General features: G+C 42.7%; 1 long non-coding RNA gene across 4 annotated transcripts; it reads left to right on the forward strand.

Annotated features, from left to right (window-relative positions):
* The first annotated feature begins 5496 nt into the window (after positions 1 to 5496).
* Positions 5497 to 8932, forward strand: LOC140691161 (uncharacterized). Of its 4 annotated transcripts, none has more exons than XR_012066672.1 (5): positions 5497 to 5571; positions 6035 to 6184; positions 7517 to 7752; positions 8197 to 8342; positions 8469 to 8932. It is a non-coding gene; the product is annotated as an uncharacterized lncRNA (long non-coding RNA). The 4 variants fall into 4 exon arrangements; XR_012066668.1 differs by lacking the exon at positions 5497 to 5571 and adding an exon at positions 5585 to 5752; XR_012066670.1 differs by lacking the exon at positions 5497 to 5571 and adding an exon at positions 5585 to 5752 and having other exon boundaries at positions 7517 to 7713.
* Positions 8933 to 19651: the final 10719 nt, after the last annotated feature.

Genomic DNA, 19651 nt, shown 5'->3' on the forward strand with positions numbered 1-19651 from the left:
GAAAAGGCACGTTTTACTCAAATTCACATGGGGCACTTAGGGAAATTTGCAAAACGTGGGCACGAAAGCAAGTCTCAAAAAACTTCAAGAATGGGTAACATGCAAAATACGTTTTTCTTTGACTAAAAAGTCACTTAGAAATCAATAACCATAAGAAAACAATTTTTAAGAGTAATTTTTGAAATGACAAAATAAGGCATTTGTAAATAATCAAATGGTCAGAGGAGATTATAATGAAAAATAAATTAGAAAAAAACACTTAAGACTGACTGAATGAGTCCCACGCAGATTATAGAGGATAACCTGCTTTACTTAAAGTCAACTGATTATAGATCTTAACCACATCTACAAAATACCTATGTAGCAACACTTAGTGTTTGATTGAGTGAATATGATAACCTAGTCAAACTGACATTCAAAGCTAACCATGACATATGACTCCTTATCTAAGGCCCTAGGGCCACATGACAAGAGGCATCTAGAACTCAAGCAGAAAAACCATAGTTTTTTTAACTTGAAAAATCAGGGGACAAATTTCAAGTATTCCAGAGAAACTGAAAATTAAAAAAGGAAAGTCCAGGAATGGAGAGAACTGAAGAGGAACAGGCCCCCAAATCTGTGTATAAACTCCTCTCAACCCTTGGCTGACCCATGAACAGCACGTGCATGAAGAAGCTTCAGTGATCCAGCAGAAAGCAACAGATGAAGACAAAACTGAGACAACAATTCACCTGCCGTCCCTACAGTGAAAGCAGAAGTTGGAGTCTGAATCACACTAAATTAGAAGTACTTAGAAATACCCTGAGCTTCCACTGACGTCCCAGAAGTATCAGATTTAGAAATAAAGGCTACCTCTCGAAACTAAGAGTGTCACCGTAGGACTGGGTACAAGTGCAAAACAGAACTGTCCTAACAAAGTGTAAAACCAAGCCTCCAAAATTTCAAGGTCATTAGCCAGTTATTTAACTGCCTACTAGATCAAAAATAATCACTCTTCAGAGGAAAATTAAAGCATTCACAGTCTCTACAAGTTAACACTTACAACATCCAAAATATAATGAAAAATTTATTAGATATGGGGGAAAATAAGAAATATGACCCAATGTTATGAGAAAAAGTAGTGAATAAAAAGAGACCCCAAGATGACCCAGATGTTGAAAATGGATAACAAGAACTTTAATGCTGCTATTGTTCAAGAATTCGAAGAAAAAGATGAATATAATGAAAGAACAGATGGGGGAAAATGTCAGAGAAAACCACAAAAAAGAACCAAACGGAAACTCCAGAACTGAAAAGTACAGTACCTGGAAAAAGCAACAGCGAAAGACTAGACTGTCTTAACACTAGAGTAAAAGCACCAGAAGAAAGCATCAAGGAATTTGAGGACAGAAATACAAAAAAATCTTTGGAAGTGAAGAACAGGAGATAAAAATATTTAAAAATGAAATGCATTAGATATTTGTGGGAAAACATTTAGTGGTTTAACCTGTGTATAATTGAAGATGGACCAAAAGAAGAGTCAACAAAGCAATAAAAACATATTTGAAGAAATAGTGGTCAAAATACCCTATATATATATATATATATATATATATATATATATTTAATATTAACTGACAAATTGAAGATGACCAAAGAAGTCCATGAAGGGTAAATACAAAGGAAACCAAAACTGGGCACATTATTATATTTGTAAGTGACTATAAATATGGACGAGGATATGTATGCAAAGTATATCCCGGGTTGTTATTCTCAGGGAGTGTTGGCAGGATGGGGGAAGACAGAATGTAGAGGAGGAAAGAGCATTTAAAAATGTATCTACAATAAATGCACTAATACAACCCCATTTATTTAATGTGCAGCATTAAATTGAAAACAGAAATGCACATAAGGATAGTCACCCAGATATTTCAGTGTGACCTTTACTTTCTTCTTAATATTTTATGAATTAATGGAATTTATTATAATGATCATGCATTATTAATATAATGGGAATTTTTAAAAATTTTTTTACATGTTTTAAAAAAGCTTAAGTCAGAGGCTGGCACTTCCACCTGCCCCAATGATGATCCTGCATAGTGTTTTTCATCATCGGTTCATTCTTAAACAGCACACACAGACACTCTGGTCTAGAATTCACATGTACAACACAAAGAAATCCAGAGTAGAGATCATATACAGTTGAGGATTTTGATCAGTGTCATAGTGTAGGTTTAAAAGTCAACTCAGTGTGGGTTTAAAAGGACTTAGTCACCTTACTGCTGAAGCAGATGACAGACGAAGTTTAAACATAACCCACCCACACTTGCAAGGTGCAGCTCATGATTTTTTCTATATTAATCATCGAGAAGAGGAAATTATTCTATGTGATTCCAGTCAATCACTCAAAAAAAATTTATTGCGTCCTACTTTTCTAGGCACTGGCCATTCAGCAGCAAACAAAACAGGCAAATATTTCTTAATCCTTTAAGATTACTATCCCAGTGAAGGAAGACAGAAAACAAGCCACACACATAAGTCAGTTACGTAGCATATGAGAATGTAGGAAATGTACATCTGGGTAGGATGACATTTTAAAAATATTAATTCTCCCAATCCATGAGCACAGAATGGCTTTCTATTTATGCTTTAATTCCTTTCATCAGTGTCTTATAGTTTTCAGTGTACAGATCTTTCACATTCTTGGTTAAATTTATTCCTAAGTATTTGATTGTTTTTGATGTTTTCTTAGTTTCTCTTTCTGACAGTTAGTTCTTAGCGTATAGAAAGGCAACTGATTTTTGTACGTTGATTTTGTAACCTGCAGATTCACTGAATTGGTTTATTAGTTCTAACAGTTTTTTTTGTTTGCTTTTGGTGGAGTCTTTTGGATTTTCTATATGCAGTACCATGTTATCTGCAAACAGAAGCAATTTGACTTCTTTCTTTAGATAACTTTTATTTCTTTTTCTTGCCTAATTGGTCTGGCTAGGGTTTCTACTGTTACGGCGAATAAAAGTGGTGAAAATGGACATCTTTCTCACCCCCCCAAAAAAAGGTAAATATGAGGTATTAATTAACATGAATCCTTTCACACTGTATTTCTATACAAGTAATCACATTGCACACTTTAAATACAGTGCAATTTTTTGTCATTACATCACAATAAAGCTGGGGGGAGAAGTAATGATGACACGTTACAGGTCTTAGAAATAGAGGCCAATGTGTGACAAAAAATAGCACAAATGACTGGGTGAAAAGTGAAAGTATTTAGGAATCTTAATCTATAAAGTGTTATAGTATTATTTTAATGTAGATCATGAAAAGGTAAAGACGTACATTATAAACCATACGGCAGTCAGTAGCAAAGGCAAAGAAAAGGTTTTAACCTGATTAGTAAAAAAAAAAAAAAGGAGATAAAATGGCATCTTAAAAATACTCCAATTTCATGTTAATAACAACAGAGTTGAGCAGTTCCAACAGAGACTATATGATCCAAAAGCCTAAAATATTTACCCCCCACCCCGGCCCTTGACAGAAATGATTTGCTGACTCTTGGTCTACGCTCCAATTCAAAGTCAGAGGTTCTCAAATTGGAGTTCAGGAAAACAGCTCAATGTGGTGTCCAAGACACCCACCTTAAATCCACAGACATGGATGAAAGTGGAAGACAGAAACGGCTATGGCGTGGAAATAGGCACTGTAAGCAAGCTGCAGTGGCTAAGACAGTGTCAGACGAGGAGGCTCCATAAAAAGCATTATCGCCAGAGATTTAAAGGAAGGATAACGTGATTAATTCATAAAAAATAACAATTTTAAGTGTGTTTGCATCTAATAACAGATTCCAAATATATGAAGCAAAAATAGAGCTGAAATGAGAAATAGATGAGTCCATGATTATGATAAGAGAATTCAACATCCCTCAGGCAGTCCCTGATGGACACAGCAGGCGGACTCTCAGGAAGCATAAAGAAGACTCGAACAGCACTACCAGGAAAGCTGGTTAACTGATGTTGATGAGCATTCCATCCCAGGACAGCAGAACACACACTCAAGTGCCAGCAGGACACACACAGCATTAGTTCCACGCAGCACAGCCACCAGCAGCAGTATTTGTAGCTCAAAAGGGCCCGTGGGGTTTACAGACCCAAAGGCTGGGTTTCCTTTTCACTCCCGGGAGCTCTGTTCTGTTTCTGTTGTACAGCACGGGGGGAAAGCGAAGCCTTGCAGGTCATCTACTGTATCAACTATCACTTCTCTAAGAGCGACTCGATTTCCAGTTGGGACAATGCCCCTTGAATTTTATGAGGGTCACAGCACAAGCACGTGAAACATCAATACTACTACACATTCAGTGGTCCGGGCCATACACGCGGTGCACAACAGCGGTCCCAGCGGCCCCACCCGGGTGGCTGCGGCACCTCCTGCAGAAAGAGGCAAGCAGAACCGTCCCTTCCTCTCCCTTCCCCCACCCCCGCCAGAGGAGAGGTAGCCACGCTAAGGCCGGGCACCTACTTGGTTACCCACGTGACCAGCTACAGAAACGGCTCAGTCTGGGGACACACAGGCCTTGTAGCTTGGTACCCTCAGCACGAAGTTCAGGGATGCTTGGCGCCCATGGTAGACTGCCTGTCCCCACACAGAGTAACAAAGTAAGTAGGTGCTGATGTAAGAAAGGCCAATGGAACAAGACAGCGAACTCAGAGAGAGACCACGTATAGGTGAGGATTTAATATAGAATAAATAGGGAAATCCACAAGTCAAAGGTGAAAAGATAGGTGGTTGCGTGTATGTGTTAGGGAGAAAACATAACTGCATTCTAAATAATATCATATATAGAAGTCAAGTCCAGGTAGATGAATGAAGGCAAAGTAGAAAATCAATAGAAGGAAATGTCAGAATACATGCTTGTGATTTGGAGGTGGGAAAAATTCTTTTCAAAATACTAGAGAAGCAGAAACCCTCGGGCAAAAATGTGTTAAATGTAGTTATATCAAAATTAAGTATTTTTGTTGAATGGAGAAGAGTATGGACAGAGCTAACAGAGGAATGACAGGCTGTAAGGAATATTTGTAGGGTCTAAAAAAGGCAACGTACAAATACGTAAGAGATTCCTTGAAGTCCACAAGAGACAGAGAACCCAAGAGAAAAAAGTGGACAAAAATATGAACAAGCAATTAAACTAGAACAAACCACAGGAGCTAATAAGCTGATCAAGAGACGTTCACACTCCACGGTAATCACAGACACAAGGGAGAACAGTCACAAGGGATCACCGTCTCTCTGCTAACGTGGTTAAAATGTAAAACTAGGCCATCTCAGCTATCGGTAGGACTCAGGGACGCAGAGCCCACGTGAGCGCCCGCGGGGAGAAGAGCGGTGAGAAACACTGCCCGGAGCTGTCTGTGGGCGTTAGTCAAACCGAGTTTACACACACTTTATGACGAGCAGTTACACTCCCAGGTACGCAGCCCAGAGGCATCCTCCCACAGGCCCAGAAGTGACAGACACAAGATGCCATCGTCATGGTGCTCACTGTGACGGGGATTCAGAGTCATCTGAGTGTCCATCACTGACTGGCAGAGTGGACAGGTCAGTTCCGGTGGATACACATGGAGTTTAAAGAAACTTTAGAAAGAACGGATTAGATGTTCGCAGGGCACTGTGGCTGGCACTTCAGTGCTCAGTAAAAGAAGTAGAATGAGATCTATAATTTACCACGATTTCCATAAATTAAAAAAAAACACCAGGCGCACAAACCAAAGCCTCTTTGGTAAGACTACATATAGTCAAGTGATACATACGAAATATATTCAAGTGTTTGCCAGTGGTGAATGAAAGAAACAATGTTGACAGTGGGACCAAAAGGAAAAAAGAAAGAAAGAGAGAAAGGAAGGAAGGAAGGAAAGAAGGAAGGGAGGGAGGAAGGGAGGGGAGAAAGAAAAGAAAGGAAGGAAGGAAGAAGGAAAGGAAAAAGAAAGGAAGGAAGGAAGGAAAAGAGAGGGAGGGAGGGAGAAAAGTCAAACGAAAAAATGTTCTTTCTCATTTGAAATAGTTTGAGGGAAATGGGCTCGAACGCAGGAAACAACATGAGGAAGAACACACAGGCAGAAAGGCGTCAATCTGTCAAAGAAAGGCAAGCAGCCCGATTTGGACGGAACACCAGGGTGTTTCAAGAGGAACAGCAGAAGACAAGCCTGGGAAGGTAAGCTGGTAGGCTGAACTCGGTCTATTTTTATTTGTTTCGATCTAAAAAAAAGATACATGCTTTACTTATATGCAATATATGGACTGACCCTGGAACTCAGGCTCACAACTGGAGGCATTTGGGATCCGTATAAAAGACAGTTCTTAAAAAGAGCTACCCTCTGTCATTCCTCCTAGAATCCAGGGTAAATCTCTCGGGTCTCCGTGCAGCGAGCATCCACGGGCACTTCCTGGCTCTGTGATGTCATTTCCTTCTGTAGCTGTCAGTTCCCCGCAGTGTCTCTGCTCTAAGTCAACCCAGGCTGTCTGATGACAGATGTGATTTCCAGCTGTGTCTGTACACCAACCACAGCGGGTTCATTAATAACAATTATTAAGTACTTTATGATACAAATTGAGCCTGTAGCAATAGGGAAAACATCCAGTGGTTTGTTTTATGGCCCCCTGTCAGAGCTAACGATCAATTCCCATTATCTCAACATTATCAGCACTGGAAAATGGATCTAAGCACGAGTCATAAATAAAGCTACCAAACAGCTCAATCATTCTGGGAAGAACAGGCCATAAATTCACGCCTGACGATGTAACGTTACGACGAACTTACACAACAGCTCAAGCCTTCCTGTCACCTAATTATGCAAATTATTATTTTTAAGACTTACATCCGTAGTTGCCTGGCTGGTATTTTCATTTAAGCAGACAATTAGAGTTCAATAAATTTGCATCCCAACATTGCTCTCCCATAACCTGAGAGTTCCTACTAATGATGCACGGAGAACAGTGAAAATGAAAAGTTGCAACTGAGACAATGTCTGTTAGGACTACAAGGGGTAGGGAAAAAATCACATTTTCTCTGAACACTACATTGACAGGGGAGATCATTAAATTCGGGAAGTCTGGTAGACGAGGAGCCACAAAAACTATACATTATTGGCTCCTGGGCGGAAGCCCATATGGATTCTCAGTCAACTATAAAAATACGTATTTAGTTATCTCTTTGTGTTGGGTCCAAGCTGTCTTAAGCGATGGAGACAAAACAGAGAGATGAACTGAACATACGAATTCAATGTTTAAAAGAAGAATAGGCTATAAACTCTCTGGTAGCCAAAAATATGCAAATTAAAACCAGGAGATATTATTTTTCCTGTTTTAAGTTAATTCCCAGTGTTGGGGAGGAGGCAGTGAACTAGGAAACCCAATCATTTGCTAAAAGGTGTCTAAAGGGGTTCAGACCTGGAAGGCCATAAGGCAACACCTACCAAGAGCTATAAAAGCATCTATCACTTTCTGTTTTTAATTGTGGCATAATTGACATACAACATCATATTAGTTTCAGGTATACAACGTGATGATTCGACGTTTGTATAAACTGCGAAATGATCACCACCTACTTAGCATCCAAAACTACAGAGCATTTCACAAGCCTACATGTCGTCCTTGCACGGGGGGCCGTGCTAACCTCTGTGCTGTTACCACTTTAGTGCACATGCTACCGAAGCAGGCACCAGCGTACATCGCCTCCAACCAGTGAGTTTGGGAAGATTCTAATGCCAGAAAATGTATCAGGTACCAATTTAGTGCCATTTATAAAGACAAAAAAAAAAAAAAGAAAATAGCAAATGATAAGATTCATTAGGGGAATGGGAGAATGTTAAGTAACTCAAGGTACACCCATATGATGAACAACTTTGACACCATCAAAAATTATTCTGTGAAGATTATTTAATCTGAAAGCGCTCACGGAACACTTTAAAACAGGCGGCGAAATGTTATGTATAGTATAATTTCAATTATTAATCATATTATGAAGATTTTACAGACACATATACATGCACACATACACAAGGCTAGAAGAAATAGCCTAAAACATTAAAAGTTTTTTTCCACATGAAGGTCCTATGAATATTTTTTATCACCTTAATAATTTTTCTTATTTTCTAAAATTTTTTCTTCAGTGAGAGTTCACAGCAAATCTGGCGAGTAAGGATTTCAATTCACTTTTTTTCCCAGGTCGTCTATAACCTGTATCCACAGGACCCGTCCAACCTTGTCGTTCACAAATTTTAACATAAAACTGCTTTCCTCACTGCCCCCAAATCATGCTCTGATTTCCAAATCAGTCTTGGTTCAAGTTCCACTGCCCACGTGAGCTCCAGGTAACACAATCAGCCGAACAACATTAAAGTCAGAATCTTTTTTTTCAAGCTTTAAAAAAAAATTGTGTGTGTTTTTTATAATGGGGGAGCTAATGAGGTTTATCTGTTTATTTTTTTACTTTTTAGAGGAGGTACTGAGGACTGAACCCGGGACCTCACGCGTGCCAAGCACGCGCTCTACCGCTGAGCCTCCCCGCTCAAAGGCAGGATCGTCATGAACTCAGTCTCTACTGGAATCACACAGAAGCCTGACTCCCCCACAGTCAGTAACGGTCACTACTACACACCCTCCCCAAAAACCAATCTTTTCCTCGCACTTCTTAACGCACCTCCAGAGGAGCTGCAAGCCTCGCGCACAACCGCCTGCCACAAGCCCACCGCGTCCCCTCTGCGCTCCCTTCCCCGCCCCCACGGGACCTCGCGGCCTCCTTCTCACTTCCTCCTCCCTGGGAGTCACAGGACCTCTTTGTCTCTGTCCTCTGTTTTCCACATCACGCCTTTTGTCTCTGGCCAGTCTCCAGACTGACAAAAGCAGAACTAGGAGAGGGTGAGCCTCAGTTTCCACAACTGAGAAAGGTCAAATAATAAACCCTGTCCCGCCACATCCTAAAATGCAGGCTAAGTGTTTTTAAACCTTAAAGCATTGTACGCGCCGTGGCTGTCACACCCCGTCTTTCTCATTCAGGCAGTAAGCATCACTAACATGCAACCGGCACCCTGCCAGCACTGTCTTACCAACTGCGGACGTTACCCTTGACCACTCCCTCTGAATGCCTTCCAGGACGGAATCCATCCTTAACTCTCTTTTACCTCCGGAATATACCTCAGGTCACCCACAGCTCTTTGTGCCCCTTAGCACCAATCTAACACAGGCATCCATGCTCTCTCAGCTGTACTGAAGTGACTCCTGAACCTCCCTCCCATCCTTTCTTGCCCCTGTTCCCCGCACAGGGGCCAAACATTTTCTTAATCCAAAGCAATCAATGCCAGGAGTCAGAATGTCCAGTAGTTTCTTTAACAGACATATAGGTCCAGTCATTCAGGCAGGGGCATCAGAGTACAGGAAGAGAAACTAGAGCCCGTGCCGGAGGACTCTGCAGCTTGCGCAGCTGGGAGAGAGGAGTCCACGGGAAGCCCCTCAGGTGCACACGGGTGCACGTCCTCCTTGGGTGTGTGAGGTACAGGGGTGCCACCAAAGCAACACACTGAACACACTGAAACTGACAAATCACTTCTTCAGCTTTGCAAAGGATATTCGAACACATTTAAATTGTCTTTCCCATGGATGACTGCAGTACCGAAATTCCTCAAGCAAGCACGCTCTCTGTTTGAACTAAGCCCCTCAACAGCTACTTACGGCATTTAGAATAAAATCTTCAACGTCAGCGTCTACCGTTGACCTCCAAGCCTATGCATGGCGTGGCCCCTTCCTACATCTCCAGCCAATCTCCCCACGACTTATACTTACAATGATTTTTTTTATTGCTTTATCATGTCAGTGCTTTCCCATATTCGTGTGGTGCCATTCCCTCTGCCCTATTCTCCACCTGAATAATTTCCGCAGGGGTTCAGCCATGCTGAAGCGTGTATGTCAAAGTGACATTAGGATCGGACAGAGACGTATTTGCAAACACAGCAGAGGTGGCTCCTGCGACAATGCTCCTATTAGGATAGGAAGCGTCCAGCTGCTGAGATGAGCTCAAGGCATCAGCACTATTCACTGAAATGAAAAAGGGATGCTGAGGCTGGCATGGGCCTACGGCTAGTCTTTGTTTCATTCCAGTCCCACGGACTGGGGGACCTGTGATGTAAAGATTGTTCTGTAAAATCAGTAATGGCTCTTTCTTTTCTGGGAAACTGGTTCACAACGTAAAGAAAAACAAGTGGACTCACTACTGTGTTAGATACTGTTACTCACTTGTTCAGTGTCCACTTCCCCCTTCTTCTTTGTTGACTGAACTTTGATTTCAAGGGGGGGGGGTCTCTGTGTCAGGCCAAATGCTTGCCTCTTCATCCTCCCTGAAAGCTCAGAGTCTGTGCAGCTAATGACACATACGCAGCATGTTCCTGGGACAGACTGTGTTTTCTTAGGAACAGGAACAATGTCCCTGATAGAGTCCTTCCCCCTCTCCCGCACCTTCCTCCCTAGAATGTGGACGTGATGTCTGGGCCTCCAGCAGCCATCAGACAAACATGAAGCGAAGGTCAAGAGAGTCACAGAGACGCTGCCCTGATGCCACCAAGCTCCTGAACAACTCTATCAGACACTTATTTCCAGTGCTACGTGGCCATCCCCAACGTGTTCATGACAGAATCAAACACGTTCATCAAGTCGAAACAGCCGCTGCGCTTTTGTCTTCAAGGAACTGCTGTGGACATGACCTCAAGTTCCTGCAAAGCCAGAAAGCCCTTGAAGTTCCAAAACCACACGGCGGGTTGTGGTGAGGCAAAGGAGAGTATCTCTTTCCTCATAATGTCTCAGATTAAGTGCAGAATGGCAACTGAGACATTTTCCTGAAACTTCATTTCCAAATAAAAAGCAATTATAGGAAAGGCGGAATTCAACTAAAAACAGGGTACTGAATTCTGGGAAGTGGAGACACTGACAGGGCAGGGAGTGAAGGAAGATTTAGCTCACCCCTCCCCGCCCCTACAGACCCAGTGACCGAGCACACTCAGTAATGGTGTCGATGTCCTAAGCGACACAAACAATAGGGTATTACTGACGTTTTTAACTCTTTATTCTGAGACGATACGACTTGCTTTTCAGGTGTGCGTGGAACAGTCATAGGGGCTGGGTTCTCAGTCCCAGGTAGGAAGAGGGCTTTGCGGAGAAGCGGACTGTCCAGGTTCACTAAAACCCCAGAGTTGCTCTGTCCATGAGGTAGCCGCTTAGACACAGGCAGCTATTTAAACTGAAATAAGTTCAAATTAAGTGAGACTCTCATTTGAGCTCCCCAGGCGTACCAGCCCCATGTGGCTACTGGGCAGCTCAGATACAGAACTGTCCCGTCGCTGCAGAGCGCTCCACTGAGCAGGGCTGCTCTGGAGGCTGAGGTCCGGCTGTGCGGCTAGACATGCCGCAGCAGGTCACGTGTCTACTGGTTTGATTTCCGCAGACAGTAAGCTCCCTGAAGGAAGGGACCTTTATCAAGACTGTGCACCGATCTGTCCGTAATGCCTTGACAGTCATTTGTACACACCTGGTGTCAATAAACGATTGGCTAGTCAGTCCAGAGTTCTCAGTCCAGCTAGGAAGAGCATGAAGAATGTTTTATTCTCAAAATTGCTTGCACTGTTAATGGCCTCGAACACCCAATCCGCCTACGGCACTCATCTCATTTTCTTTCCATTCTATTTCTATTTAAATTTTAGTCCAGTCTAATTATTTCCATAGTCTCGTTAAAATGGAAAAACTCAGTCTTTCCCATCTGTTGTAAAGAAAACCCCAGTTCTTCTCTGCTGCGTTTCTCTCCTGTGTGTCTCCTTTGCTATTCACACAAAATTCTTCACTCCTGACACCACTGGTCACCAGATGGGTAGAGTTTTCCCCACCACAAGCAATTCTCTGGGACGGCTGGGTGTCCTACACTTTAACTCAATTCTGGTACTATCCACCTGGAGCTAGCATTAGGTCCCACAGGTTAAGGGCTCAGCCCCATAAGAATGCCGCCCCCCCTACACACACACACACAAGTTGTCACCTGTGCCGTGACCAGCGTGATATAGATCAGAGGTTCCAACAGTCCCCTCCTTGGGTTTGGTAAGTTTGCTAGAGAGGCTCGCAGAACTCAGGGAAACACATTTACAGGTTGTTAAAGGCCATGATAAAGGATACAGGTGAAGAGCCAGGTGAGGAGATACACAGGGTGTGGTCTGGGAGGGTCCCGACGCAGGAGGTCTGTCTCTGTGGAGCTGAGGGGCATCACACCCGCCTGGAAGCCCCTCGACCCTGCACGTTGGGGATTTTGGAGGCTTCATCTCTCCATTTCCCACCCCCTCCCCTCTCTGGAGGATGAAGGGTTGTGCCAAAAATTCCAAGCTTCTAATCATGGTTTGGTCCTTCTGCTGACCAGCCACACCCAGAAGCCCACCTGGAGTCACCTCATTGGAACAGAAGATGCTTCCAGTGCTTAACACTAAGTACTAAACTTAAGAAGTTACAAGGATCTCAGGAGCTCTATGCCAGGAACCAAGGGCAGAGACCGACATGTGCATTTTCTGTCATCTTGCCCTCATCCACTTACTAAAATCTCAGCCTCATTCAGGAAAATACTCTGTCAAATTCAGATGTTATCTGTACAGTCACACGCGTATCTTCTCGTCAGTATCCAGGCGGAACACGCACTCTTGCCCTCTCTCTCTGTCTGTCTGTCTTTCCCTTTCCCCCTCCTCAGTGCTGGTTCTCCTGCCCTCCCCTTCCCGTCAGGTGCAAGCCTCAGGAAGCCCTGCTCTCACCTGTGCTGCTCAGGAGAGGAGGCAGCAGCGGGGGGGGGGGATGCTGACGCCACGTGGGCAGGGGCTTCTCCAGCCGTGGGCTGCCTCCCCTGCTGCCTGTGGTCTCCGTGGTCAAGGTGGTCTAATTGCATGAGGCTGCGCTGTTTCCTTGGGGGCTCACCTAAGCCTCTTTCATCTTAAGAAAGATTCTTCAGCCTCTCCCGCAGCTTTGCCTCCTTCTGCTTCATATTTCCAATATCTTTATTTCTTTGAAAATACTTCTGATACTTATTTTAAATTGTTCCACTTCATTATTTCTCTAGAATAAGTGTCGTATTGTGCATCTTTGTTTCCAGTTCTCACGTAACTCAAATGACTGTTGATTTCTGTGAGCTCACAGTGCTTTGACAGTGTCAGTTTCCTTGGATGCTCAAACAAGATAGTGGGCTTGGATACACAATCTGGCAATGCTGACACAGACATATATATTCAAAACCATGGAAATGAATGAAATCACCTAGGGAGAAAGTCTGCAGAGTGAGACAAGAAGAGGATTATGATGGAGCTTAAAGGAATTCTAATATTTAAAGGTCAGGGAAAAACCGCAGAGGAATCAGCAAAGAATGCTGAGAGCCAGAGGGGTAAAAGGAACCCCGGGAGGCTGCGGTGTTGCCGAAGCCAAGGCTGTTTCAGCGAGGAGGGCGGGGACATGTGTGTCAAATTCTTGTCAAATCTGTTTTAAGTGAGGTGAGAAGGGAAAAGCCTGACTTTGCAAACAGAAAGCAGCCATTTCGCTCAACACTTCGGGTTTCGTGAAGGACACAGAGACATTCTCTTCAGCGTTTGTCTGTATCGCAGGCACAGAGGTGGACTTGAAACAGCAAAGGGCTATGCTCTCCACCTCTGCACCGCAGAGCAAATCCACAATCCGCAGCCACCTCGCCCACCACCCGCCCTCAGGAGGGACCGCCAGGCAGCTCAGGAAAGAAGCACGGTCTGTGACATCCTTCAGCACACAAAAGGAAGCAGCAACTTCCGCCCAGAAGAGGGGGAAGGTTTGGTGGCCTTCTTTGCAGGCTAAGCCTCAGAAGGAGAAGGACGATCTGCTCCAGGAGGCGGGTTAGGGTCCCAAACGCCGTCTTACAGTCAGTTGCGCAGAGAGTGAGCAACGGAACAAACCATCCAAGCGTCTCCAGACTGTGTCCTGCCAGGTTTGAGGGGTACTCTACATATGTGACCCCAGTGAGAGACTGGAAGACAGACAGGCAGACAGGCAGAGAGCTGCTTGTATTTCATACAATAGCACATACCTGCAAATATACAACATGTCAGCTTTTAATGCAGACAAGATAAACAAATGCATTAACCTGTGAAATGACTAGCTAGATTCTGTACCGACGTCCACCCAAGGCATCCCCACCACCTGGAAATTGCAAGGTGACTCGTTTAAAAATATACAGACCATTTGAACTACTCATCTTTGTGTTTCAGAGACTGGTTGATGGAGGAGAAATTAGGTCATTGGGGCAAAAATGCAAATACCATGCGTAACTGCTGATTTCTAGTCATTAAAACAGCTCACTGTTCTCACTGCACTTTGTTAAGTATTGTTAAATTTTAACATAGAAAATTCTTTTTAATAACAAAAATACATTTTTGGTTTTTTCTTTTCTATTTAAATATTTTTCTTTGTTTTTTTTTTTTTGAAATTTTTGCTGAAATATAACAAACATACAGAAAAGCCTTGAGGAAGTGTTATAAAGAGAACACATTCATGTGAGCATCCCAAGACCAAGCACCCAGAAGCCCCCTCATGCCCACTCCTCACTGCTATCCTGTCCTCCTCCCCAAAGGGAAGGGCTGTTCTGATACCGTGAATTCACACCGCCTATTTTTTAACTTTACATAAATGAAATAATACAGAAAGGATCCTTGCAGGACTGGATTCTCTTGATAAAACTGTAAGATTTATATATTTTATTATGTGCAATCGTAGTTCATTTTCATAGACAGTAAAATCGTATTATACGAACATATCGTATGTATTAATTTTCAGCAGATACTTCGGTTTTGTCTGTTCTTTTAACTGTTACAAGGGCAATTATGACTTTTCTCTACACATATTTTATTATGCAAGAATTTGGTGGTTATGGGATGTATGTATTTGACATCTGTGGATAATGACAAATAATTTTTCAAAGTGGTTGTATGACTATTCAAAGCCATCTACAGATTCGATGCAGTCCTTATCAAAATTCCAATGGCATCTTGCAAAGAAATAGAAGAAACAATCCTAAAATTCATATAGAACCACAAAAGACCCTGAATAGCCAAAGTAATCTTGAGAAAAAGAACAAAGCTGGAGGCACTACACTTCCTTATTTCAAACTTTATTACACAGCTATAATAATAAAAACAACATGGTACTGGCATAAAAACAGACACATAAGCCAATGGAACTGAGTCAAAGCCGAGAAATAAATCCACACCTATATGGTCAACTAATACTTAACAAGGGAGCCAAGAACACCCAATGGGGAAAGCATAGTCTCTTCAATAAACGATGCTGGGAAACCTGGATATTCTTATGCAAAAGAATGAAAATGAACTTCTGCTTTACACCACTCACAAAAGTTAACCCAGAGTGGATTAAAGACTTAAATGTAAGACCTGAAACCATAAAACCTCTTAGAAGAAAACACAGGGAGAGAGCTCCTTGCCATGAGTCTTCACAGCAATTTTCTGGCTATAGCATCAAAAGCACAAACAGCAAAAGCAAAAGTTAACAAGCGGGACTACATGAAGCTAAAAAGCTTCCACACGGCAAAGGAAACAATCGATAAAATTAAAAAGCAACTCACAGGATGGGAGAAAATCTGCAAATCACACTTCTGATAAAGGGTTAGTATCCAAAATATATAAAGAACTCATATAAATCAATAGCAAAAAAAAAGAAGTTTGAAAAAGTCTGATGCAAAAATGGGCAGAAAACCTGAGTAGATATTTTCCCAAAGAAGATATACAGATGGCCAACAAACTCAACATCACTAACCCCCAGGGAAATGCCAGTCAATCAAAACCACAATGAGATATCACCACACACCTGTCAGAACCCCTATTATCAAAAACAAGTAGAGATAACACATCTTGGCAAGGATGTACCGAAAAGAGAACCCTTGTGCACTGTTGGTGAGAATGTAAATTGGTACAGCCACTATGGAAAACAGTATGGAGGTTCCTCAAAAAAAATAAAAAATATAACAATTTTTACCAATTAATCCAACAATTCCACTTCTAGGTGTACATCTGAAAGAAATGAAATCATGATCTTGAAGCAATTTCTGCACCTCCACGTTGTTATCACAGCACTGTTCACAATAGCCAAGACATGGACACAACCCAAGTGTCCATCAACAGATGGCTGGATAAAGAAAACATTCACACATACCCAGTGGAATAGTATTCAGCCATTAAAAAAGAAAGTCTGCCTTTTGCAACAACATGGATGGACCTTGAGGGCATTATGCTAAGTGAAATAAGTCAGATAAAAAAAAGTCAAATATTGTATCATCTCACTTATATGTGAAATCTAAAAAAGCTGAACTAGTAAAAACAGAATAGAATAGCATTTGACAGGAGCTGGGGGGTGGGGAAATGGGGGATGTTTGTCAAAGTATACTAACTTTGAGTTATAAAGTCAGTCAGTTTTGGGGTTAATGCACAGCACAGTGACTACAGTTAACAATACTGTTTTATATACTTGAAAGCTGCTAAGAGAGGAAATCTTAAGTGATCTCACCACATACATAAACACACACACACACACACGGTAATCATGTGAGGTGATGAAGGTGTTAACTAACTTTACTGTGGTAATCATTTCACAATATAAACATATCCACCATCACGTTGTACACTTAAACTTACACAATGCTATATGTCAACTGTATCTCAATAAAGCTGGAAAATGAATTAAATAAATGAAATGAAATAAAATTTTAAAGTAAAATAGATGATTTCTGGGGGAGAAAGGTGGTTTATAAATTTGCAGGGTCCAACAGTGTATGAACATGTCCACTGCTCTACATCTAACCCTTAGTGTTTCTGTCTTTTTAATTTTTGCAAGTCTGGCAGTTGTATCCTGGTATCTCACTATGATTTTAATTTGCATTTCATGATGATTACTGAGGTTGAAGCTTCTTTTCATACATTTTATGGCCACTTGTTGCGGACCTGGTCAGGAATGTGGCTCCTTTTTCCATTGGACATCTGGCTTTTGTTGTTGTTGCTTTGTGGGAGCTTCATATAGACAGAGTGATAGATTCCAGATACAAGCTCCTTGGTGGGGATTGTAAATTTCACGTATCTTCGACTCCCTTGAAGGTATCTTTTGATGACCAGAAGTTCTTAATTTCACTGCAGTCCAACTTACCAACTGTTTCCTCTAAAGTAAATTATTTTTGTGCTCTTCTAAAAATCTTTTTGTCTGGTCCAAGGATAAAACATTTTCCTATGGTAACCTCTCAAAGTCTATTATTTTACCTTTTGAATTCAGAGCTGAAATTTACCTTGAATCAATTTGTGTGTGTGGTGTGAGGTAGACTTTCTCTTTAGCTATGTTTTGGGGGGTAAGAGAAGACAAAGATGTTTACACTCTTACAACAGTTCGGCATCACATGGCTAGTCTACATCATCACTTCATGGAACCCCAAAGTGAAATGAAATCCCAAAAGATGAGGCAAGTTTCCTAAGGTCACATACCTGTGACTAGACCCAGGTAGCCATTAACTCAGCTTCTAATTTTAAATCTCTTTTCCCTCTTCTTTTCTGTCTTCCTTAAGAGCCTAATGCTCTTCCCACCGCTTCTCCATTTTAAAATATTTTCTGTATTTCCATAAGATAGCAATGATCATAGCTTTGTGGTATCATTCCCATGGGTTTCTATATTTCAAGCAATCATTAAGGAAAAAATGAGGACATTCTAGGGTAGAGTTTTAAAAGTCCACCATTATGTATGGAAGAATTAGACAGGTGTGACAAGATGTTAGAAAAAAAAAAAGTCTTTCCTTGTTGCTAAAGGCTCAAAGCTTAGGATAAAGGCAGTAGAGGCCCATACATTCCACACATTCCGGGCAGGTGCTACCCACAAACGGCACGACTTACCAAGCCGTGGCCAGATTGACTTACCAGCCTATGTAACAGAAGGCTAGACATTCATCAGAGGAAAGGATTCTTTGGAGAAAATGCATGGGAGTAGAGAAAGTGATGCCATTTTCCCTTCCTCCCTACAGCTAAAAACTACTGATCTAGCAATTAGTGCGAGGACACTATGTATTAAAACGACACTACATTCTGGGAAAGATTTACTGTATTTAATCATCACGATATTACTACGAGGTTAACACCTGCACCGGCCTGACCCGGAGAGTGAGCGCCTCTGTAAATTTCAAGCTCCGGGGGTGCCTCCCTGCTTCACCCTGGTCCTGGCCTTGCTAGAAAGAAATGAATACTAAAAATAAAAATGAAATCCCACATTCCCTAACCTCTCGGACTCTGCATCCAACTGAGGTTCCACTTAGAGGATGGAAGTGAGCAGAGGCCGTCTTTCCTGTGCTGTTTGTGCCGGCAGGTGTAAAGTCCTGAACATCTGAGAATGAGGACCCAAGGGTGGCAGCCCGACTTGGCAACGCAGTGCCCAAGCCCCAGCCTCATGGCTGTCAGGAGGTGCTTGTGGCAAAGACAGTGGCTTTCTGATCCCAGATTGCAGCTCTGATGTTGTGCCCTCAAGCTCAGTGACTTCAACCCTTGACTCCATCCTGCAGCCATTCCAATTATTGGGAAGCACCTGATTTCCCACATTAAGTCCCTTCCTACTTAAGATACCCAGAGTGGTTTCTGTTTCACGCACTGAACCTGGACAGCAACAGTGGATAAAGAACAACACTGGAGTTTGATTTTTTTTTTCGGCTTTGCCCTATTAGACCCATCAAATCCGGTATCTAGACAGAGCCAAGCCTTTTGCATCTGGAACTCACTCTGTTACCAAAATAGCTGTGGAGGGAGAAGGCAGGTGGTGGAGGGAGAGGGCAGGTGGTGCACCGGCTTAGCTTCTCATTAAAAGCGGCTCTGAGGAAAGATACCATCCTACTAATCCAAGTCCAATGACCCTGAAAACTATTTGCTCTGCCCTCATCACCTGTGCCACATGTACTGCCCCCAAATTACTCATCTTCAGCTTTCCTTGATAAAAAATTAATAAGCAGAAACCTCAATTAAATAGAGTCGGGAGACCAGCAGGGGGAGCTCTCTTGCCCTGTGACTACAGCAGAGCCCAACAGGAAGACAGACCCCTTCTTCTCAGCAAAGGCTCAGCCAATGAAAAGCCACGGACCCCTTGCCGACTCCAGCCCTGCCCACTTCCCTTCCCCTCCATAAAAGAGCTCTCCTTCCCTCCCCATGTGGGGATGTGCACATGGCCCGCCATGGCTGCAGACCCCCAACTGCAATTCTGTACTGATCTTGAAGAAACCCATCTTCACTGAAGAAATACCTGGGGGTCTACCTGCTTCAGGTCAACAACACCTTTTTGGCCACATCTCTGATGCTCTCACAGTCATCTCCCAACTCTCCCTTCTGAGCACCCTACCCTGGACTTGACCCGGGCTGGCCCCTAGAACTCTCCCTCTTGGGCACACACAAAGCCTGTCCACAGACTGCTGTCACACCCAACCCTGGGCATCCTGGTCTCCATCCTGCCAGCCTGCGTGCTGGGGCAGCAACACGCCCTATGAATGTTTTTGACTTGGGAAGGGAAATCATCAGAGATTTGTAATGAATAACAAAGCCGTGATGTTTTTGGCAGGACTCTGGCC

Source organism: Vicugna pacos, chromosome 33, assembly GCF_048564905.1.
Source record: "Vicugna pacos chromosome 33, VicPac4, whole genome shotgun sequence".
NCBI lineage: Eukaryota > Metazoa > Chordata > Mammalia > Artiodactyla > Camelidae > Vicugna > Vicugna pacos.